The sequence below is a fragment of the Fukomys damarensis genome, unplaced genomic scaffold (genome assembly GCF_012274545.1).
Source record: "Fukomys damarensis isolate Sample0158 unplaced genomic scaffold, DMR_v1.0_HiC HiC_scaffold_39, whole genome shotgun sequence".
In the NCBI taxonomy this organism is placed as follows: domain Eukaryota; kingdom Metazoa; phylum Chordata; class Mammalia; order Rodentia; family Bathyergidae; genus Fukomys; species Fukomys damarensis.
In genome coordinates, this window is record NW_022900951.1 from 40,294,544 (window position 1) to 40,302,411 (window position 7,868).

At 42.1% G+C, this 7,868-nt stretch overlaps 1 long non-coding RNA gene across 2 annotated transcripts in view; it reads right to left on the bottom strand.

Annotated features, from left to right (window-relative positions):
• Positions 1–7,504, bottom strand: part of LOC104875770 — a 120,608-nt gene extending 113,104 nt beyond the window's left edge. For both annotated transcript variants that reach the window (XR_004515861.1, XR_784169.1), the window contains exons 1-3: positions 7,267–7,504; positions 5,395–5,505; positions 3,879–3,961 (exon numbers count right to left, since the gene is read on the bottom strand). This is a non-coding gene — a long non-coding RNA (uncharacterized LOC104875770). The remainder of the gene's footprint in view (positions 1–3,878; positions 3,962–5,394; positions 5,506–7,266) is intronic.
• Positions 7,505–7,868: the final 364 nt, after the last annotated feature.

Here is a 7,868-nt window from a genome sequence, read left to right on the forward strand (position 1 = left end):
GGACTGGGGACAGTGCCAAGTCTTCTACTTCAGAATCCTAAATTCATGGTAAATAGTCTGAGGTAGGAAAGCAGCACAGCAGACTGGAGAAGAACTATTCATGCTTCCTATAAAGGTATGTGCAGGACATCCAGATATCCAGACAGTTAAGGGTATAGATCAAGACACTGAAATAATGAACAGATAGTACAAGCGGGAGGTAAAAACCTAGGAGGTTGTCTAAAAAAAAAAGAGTAGAATTAAAGTGAAAGTCAATGTTAATGGCAAGGCATTCAGGGAAAAGCTATAGAGTGGACAGGAAAAAAGCTAATAAATGGCAGAATCTTGAGGGACTAAAATTTTAGGGGCTAAAAGAAAGAAGTGGCTCCAAACAGAAGCAATGGTCCTTAGATTTACAAGAGGAGCAGGGAGGAATCATTTAGCAAGCATGGATTATAAGTAGAGGTATGGATACCAAACTCATCATTTTGCCCTCTTCTAATGCTAAGTTATCATTACATTCTTCGCTCTGGTTCCTCACACTCCAAGGATAGCAACAATGAGAATCACATGAATCACAGCATTTGTCTCCATAGATATTATTTAAAATTCACATTTTTTTCAATCCCCTTTTATGTTATCTGCTATGGAAAAATCCAAAATCTGAAAAATTCCACATTTGACTTCATGTGATGAGTCAAAATCAAAACAGAGACAGACCAAAAATATTGTTTAAAATACTTTCAGGCTATATGTATAAGGTATATATGAAACATAAATGAATTTTGTGTTTATACATGGATTCCATCTCAAACGTATGTTATATTATGCATATGCAAATATGTCAAAACCTAAAAATGTCTGAAATCCAAAATACTTCTGGTCCCAAGCATTTCAGATTAGGGAGACTAAACCTGTAGCTAATTTACTACATCTCCCAAACAAATTGTCTCCATATGTTTTCAATAACTAAAAAGGAAATTTTAAAAAATAACCCTGGCAGCTGGGCACAGTGGTCCATGACGTACCTGTATTCCAGCTATTTAGAATGCTGAAGCAGGAGGATTACAACTTTGAGGACACCCTGACCAATTTCAGGACAGACCATCTCCAAAAAAAATTTTTTAAAGGGCAGGGGGTGTACCTTAGTGGTGAGTGTTTGCCTAGCATATATGAGGCCTTGGGCTCAATCCTCAGTACCACACACACACACACACACACACACACACACACGAATGTTGGGTGCTCTAGAGATAGCAACTATTCCCCCACCCAGCAATGGGTGGTGCCCCAAGATAAGGGAATGCAGCCTCTGGGTGGCAAAAGGTAAAGATGGAGACAGGCTGTGCTAGGGCACGTTCATCATCTTGGAGAACTGCCTCCTACCCGAGGACAAGCCCCACCTCATGTGTCCATGTGGAGCAACCTCAATACTCAAAGACTCACCTCTGTGTAGTATGCTGCAAGCTTACACAGCAAGAACCCCCCCCCAAAAGCAAACATTTCCTAAATAGAGAAAAAAGAATAGCTGTAAGAGAAAAATTTATAGTTGGTTTCATTAAGACCATCAAACATGGTTCCCTATTTTTAATGTTCATACAGAGATTTCTTCAACTGAAATACCGAATAGTTTCTTTGGTGCGAAAAACTATAATAGTACACAGGATCCTAATGAGACAATTAATAATGTGAAATAGGAAGTAAAGGGCTAAAGGTGTAAGGAAAGTGGGAAGGGTGGGGGAGAGGTAATAAGGGAGAGGAAAAAATATGAGAAACCGAAAAAATGGAAATAAAGTGTTTGTAAATGGGGAGGGGAGGAGGGGGTGAAGGGAGGGCAGGGACAAGGGGAAAAAATGAGAATCAAGACCTATTATGTAAAGGCACAGAATCCCAATGATGAATGTAACTGTATTGTATACCTAGATTGTACCAATAAACTCAATTAAAAAAAAAAAAGACCGTCAAATGTGCTGGGACATAGAATCACATGCCCGTAATCCCAACTACTCAGGAACTGAGGCCAGATGACTGACAAGTTTGAGGCCAGCCTAGACAATTTGAGACCCCATTTCAAAATAAAATTTTAAAAGGGATAGTGGTATGAGCTTAGCACTCTCAGTACTGGAAAAGAAAAGCATCACGAAAAGGCAAACTACAGACTGGGAGAAAATATTCCTTATATTAAAAATTCCTCACAAACAAACAATTAAAAGAAACAAAATAGAGAGGGCAAAAGATTCAATAGGCATCTAACAAAAGCATATCCAAGTGCCAGTTATATAAAATGGCATGCAACATCAATATTCACCAGAAAATGTATATTAAAACTACATGGACTACCTCACCTACCAGAATGACTACTATCCAAAACCAGAAATTAACAAATGTTGGTGAGGATGTAGAGAAATAAGAATCATTGTGCACCAGCTATAAGGATTATAAGACGGTATATGCTATGGAAATAATATGGCAATCCCTTCAAAATTAAAAATAGAATTATTCTAGCAATTCTGCTTTAGACATTTACGCAAAAGATTGAAAGCAGCATCTCAAAGAGGTATTTGTACACACATCTTCACAGTAGTATTATTCACAAATAGATAAAAGATGGAAGCAACTCAAGTGTTCATGGACAGATTAATGGATAAACAAAAGGCACATATATATATACACAGTAGAATATTATTCAGCCTGGTATTTTGATACAATCTCCAACACGGATAAACCTTGAGGACAGAAAGTAGAATGGTGGTTGCTGGAGAATGAAAAAAAGGGGAAAGGAGAAAGGGGCGTTCCTGTTTAACAGGTAAATTAGTTTTAGATTTTGTAAGATGAAAAGTGTTCTAAAGATGGATAGTGATGGTTACACAACAATGCAGATGTACTTAAAATCGCTATCTGTATACTTAAAAATGCCCCCAAATGGTAAATTCTGTATAATGTGCATTTTACCATAATTTTAAAATTTCTTCCCTTTTTATTGCAGTGCTGAGGATGGAATCCATGGGTCTTGCATATGCTAGGCAAGTTACCCCTGAAAAAAAATCTGTTTAAAGTCCCTAGGTATTCAGAAATTCAAAAGACTGAAAAGCTGGGCACAACAGTATGTGCCCGTAGTCCTCCCTACTCAGGAAGTGTGAGGATGGCCAGAGCCCAGGAATTCTAGAATAGCCTGGGTAATATAGCAAGATCCTACCTCAAAAAAAAAAAAATCAAAACCAATTGTTAGTCAAAATGTAGAGGAAATCTTGTGCACTACTGTTTGTTTGTTTGTTTGCTTGCTTTCTTGCTTGCTTGCTTATAGTACTCAAGATTTAATCCAGAGCCTTAGCCCTGGGTTAAAGCCCAGCCCTTTCTTATTTTGAGACAGGGTCTTGCCACATTGCAAAATTGCCCTGGTTGGGCTTGAACACATGATCCTTCTGCCTCAGCTTCCCAAAGTGCGGGCATTACAGGCACACACCACCAGCCTGGCTCTAGTGGAATTTAAATTGGTCCTATATAACCAATTTGGAAAACTGTTTGGCACTATGTACTAATTATAAATACCATGACCCTACACCCTTTTTTAAGTTTATGCCCAGAGAAATGAGTGGGAATGTACACCAAAAGACATAAGCAAAAATGTTTGCAGCAGTTTTATTCACAGCCAAAACCTGGAAACAACCCAAAGATATGACTGGGAAACAGATAAATTAATTGTAGCATATGCACATAATTATTACTCAACAATAGTTCAAAAAGAACTTCTGATCCACATGATCACATCGATAAATTGTATAGATATTTTATTACATAAAAAATGACATGCACAAAGAGTTCCTACCATATTATCTACTGGAGCTTAAAAGAGGATAAAATTAGTGTAGTCTTTTTTTAAAAAATCATAATTTGGTTACCTTCATATTGGAGGTAGACAAATGATGAGCAGAAGGATCAGGAAGAAATCTTCTGGCACTCTGGAAATGTTCTACAGCTTGACCTGTCACAGGGTGTATACGCATGTAAAATTAACTGAGCAACACATTTTATACACTTTGTCATATGATTCACTTCCAAGTAAAATATCTCTAAAACACCTAATATCTCTACAAGGAGCATGCTACGATTGTAAAAAAATAAAATAAAATCTGAACCTTGTTCTTTCCCTTTTTCACTTAGATTAGACCCTATTCCTCCTCCCAGACCTGTTGGTGGAGTTACTTCTGTTTCCTCGGTCAGATAATGGATCTAAGTCTCACACACATCAAATTTAACACATTTTTAAACGTCCACGCTTTTCGCAAGCCACTCCCTATCCATGAGGTCCTAATAGTGATACCAGTCTTTAAATTCAGCCGAATCTTTGAGTCTCAGATTCCAATTTGCTTTCTACTGGTTAAATACTAATTTGATTTTTTTTAATCTTTAAGAACAGAATCCCTTTGTTTTACACCCTCATTACTATGAGCTAAAACAAATCCCTCCCTGGCTATAAAGACAGAATGTCAAAAATCACAAGGTAAGGTATCATCATCTTCTGGTTTTGCAAACATGTACATTCCCTAGAGAACAGAAATCTTCCTTCGCTTTAACAGCCATCTTGATGCCGGACCTTTATACAGCCCCCTTACGCAGCCTCCCCCTGAAAGTGCCAGTAGCTATGTTATGGTCTGCCATTCTCAGTAAAGAAAATAAAAATCCACAAGAAGATGAACTCTATACTCCTTCAAGCTTCTTCTACCATTCAGAATAATACGCACTTTAAGAACCTTAACATGCAAAACCTTACACTGTAATGATAATCATAGGCAAAGGTTTTTATGTCAATCATAAATAACTTTACAAACTTGATTATTTCTTATCTACATATAACCAACCCCTATTTCAGTAAAGTGGGAAAATTAGTGGGCTAGAAAAGCAGCCAGGTAAGAGAAAAATAACATGAAGGTGAAAAGTAGATTAGGTTAAAAGAAGCCTCCCAGTGCCATCTGTATTCCGATCAATGCGACGTAAGTCAACAATGAGACACAAGTTTTATTAAAGGCAGACACAGTTACATTGCTGTACATTGTCACTCTTTAACAGCACCCCAAATAAAACTGTTCAGAACAATTAGCAGTTTTATACAGTTTCAGGAAAAAATGTTTTTAAAAGCAACTACCAAATAACTGATTAAAGACAAAGCCATGTAGTCACACAGGGAAAACAATGCTTCTTTGAGAACAATAGAGTCAGAAAACACAATAATGTACAATATTTTTATTTAAATAGTCTGAAATAGATTAGTTTTTTCCTCTATGACTACCTCAAAATACACTTCACTTCATTAAGTCTACACAAATGTCAAAATATTGAACATAACAGCAAATGGGTTAGTACTACTGGAATGCATTAATTATAAAGCCGGATAGGTGGATTAATTGTCCTACATACCTGTGGTTTTTCAGATTCCTGTGCTTGCTTACTCATGTACATTCAACTCTTATTTTTTAGAAACCACTGCTAGAAGCTCCAGATTTGGCTTCTATACTGCCACCTGTAGACCTAAAAGGGAAATAAACCATGAATTATTCATCAACAATGCATCTTTTCTAGACATCTAACAGGAGCAACTGAGGAAAAAGTGGCAAAATATTTTCTCCAAAACACAAAAACCTTGTATTTTTCTCCTCTTGTAAAAAATTCCGCAGGCATTCCTCTCTCCCAATGATTCGAGAAATTCTTTAATTAGAATTTGAAACATATCTACGTTCCAGGTCATCAACTGTATTACTCTCTGATCAGTTCCTTAAAGAGATGGAGTCACCGAACCAATTTAACAGCCATTTCAAAACCTGTCGTTTGAAATTAGAAGACAATCTGCCCACTTTGTTAATTAGGAAATTAAGAATTCAGTAAAATACCGCAATGAGAAGAGTGAGGAGACATCCAGACTAAGGTTACTTTACCACAAGGTCTAAGACATCTATTTTAAATAATAATTCTAACCTGAAATAGAGCTTTGTCCAATCTAAACAGTTTGATGGGGGTATTTTCATCCTATGCCTGATTTCTATGCGGTGAGTGCTGAAATATCTTTCAATTCTATCCCACGCATTTTAGATCTTTTCCCCTTTAAAAAAATAAAGTTAGAAAGAAAAGAAGAGAAGAGAGGGAAAAAAAAAACTAAACCAGAAAAGGAACAGAGGAGCAAAATTACTGACCAACTGTCAGGGAATCCAAGCAGCCAGGAGATGAAAGGAGCAAATGCGTTGGAGAGAAAAAACGACAAACACCGAATTTCTGGAGTTAACTGAGAAGAACAGACCGCGCCGCGCAGCTTTTTTACCTCTCGAATCCTACAATGTACCCAGCAAAGTGCCTCAGCTCCAACACCTTTTAACTAAAGACACAAGCACCACCCCTCGCCCCACCACCTAGGTGAGGCAGCGCCAGAAGCCACCAAGAGAGCGCGCCAGCCCGACCCCACTACCCCGCAAACCCCGAGGCTTTTTTTTTTTTGCCCGACTACAAATCCGCCTTACCGGTAATTTACTTTAATGCCCCGAAAGCCAGTTTTGGCTGATGGAATTGCAGCAAATCCAAGAAAATCAAGTCTCCTTTAGAAACTGTCCTGCTGACGGGCATTTACACACAACTCTCCCTTGCCTCCCAAACCCGAACACGCGCTGGGCCATCCCACGAGGATCTCTGGGGACCCGGGAGTGACCACGACTACTCCCACGTGCGTCCACTACACGCTCCCCCACACGCGGACGAGCGGCTCTAGGGTCTGTGCACGGCCGGCCCTCGGAGAGAAGTTCAGCACCCCCCACTCCGCACGCACAAACCACCACCTTGGCGCAGAAGGTTAGGGGCGCACGCCCCGGCCCCGGCACACAATAACTCGAGCAACTCCAGCCTTCCAGTACACGCCCGGCCGGTCCTGCCGCCAGCCGCTCCCCCTCCCCACACGGCCCCCACAGTCCCGCAGGCCCGGAGCAGGAGGCGTCCTCACGGCCGCTGGGTATGGGTTGTGAAGAGCGGGCGACCTACACTTTGCGAACAGGGGAGCCGCACGGGAGCTTACCTCTTTAGAAGGGGACTGGGTGGGGGTGGGGACCTTGAGACTCCGGGGAGTGAATCCCACAGGAGCAGCTTTCCTCACCTCTTCCCCACCTAGCGCACCGCGGGGCCGGGCACCTTACTCCTGCCCCCGGACATGCCCGGCCCTTACCCCGGAGCGCAGAGGCCTGGAAGGGGGGCGTCCAGCCCACAGCAACCGGGATCGCGGAAGATTTGGCTTCTATACTGCCACCTGTAGACCTGCGCGCGGGATCTCCTGTACGCCCGCGGGTCCACCGTCTTGAGCGGCTGAAGGCGGCGACGGCCGGAGTGTGGGACTCCAAGGTCCTCCTCGCTCCGGTGGAGCGGAGGTCCTCGTGTCCGTTGATCCTGAGAGGAGAGTCGCCCACCTAGCTCGCAGGTTCTGCCACCGCCCCGCGGTCGATCCTCTAGAACCCAAGCTGTCCACCCCACCCCTTTCCCGCCGTGCTGCGCTCCCCAGCCCCAGTTTTTTGATGCAGTTGCTTCCTCTACTTCTGGTTCATAGCTACGCCCGGACCCCCAGGATCCTAACCCACTCCCCACTCCTGGGGCTGCGCGGGGGACATCCGCACTTCGCCCGAGGCCAAGTGTGTGGGCAACGAGCGCTCTGGCCCCATTCTTCCCAGCGTCGCTTCAGTACCCGAGAGGCACCTTCGCTGGCACCGAGGGTGCCTCGTGTCTTGGGGGGAGGGGGTCTGAAGCGAGGTGGAGAGAGCCAAAGAGTGGAGGCGAAGAAATTACCATGTCAACTGCCAGGGGATGCAAGTTACTGCCTGTGCCTTGTTTTGTTACATTAACTACCTGAATGTGCTGCTGTCCTT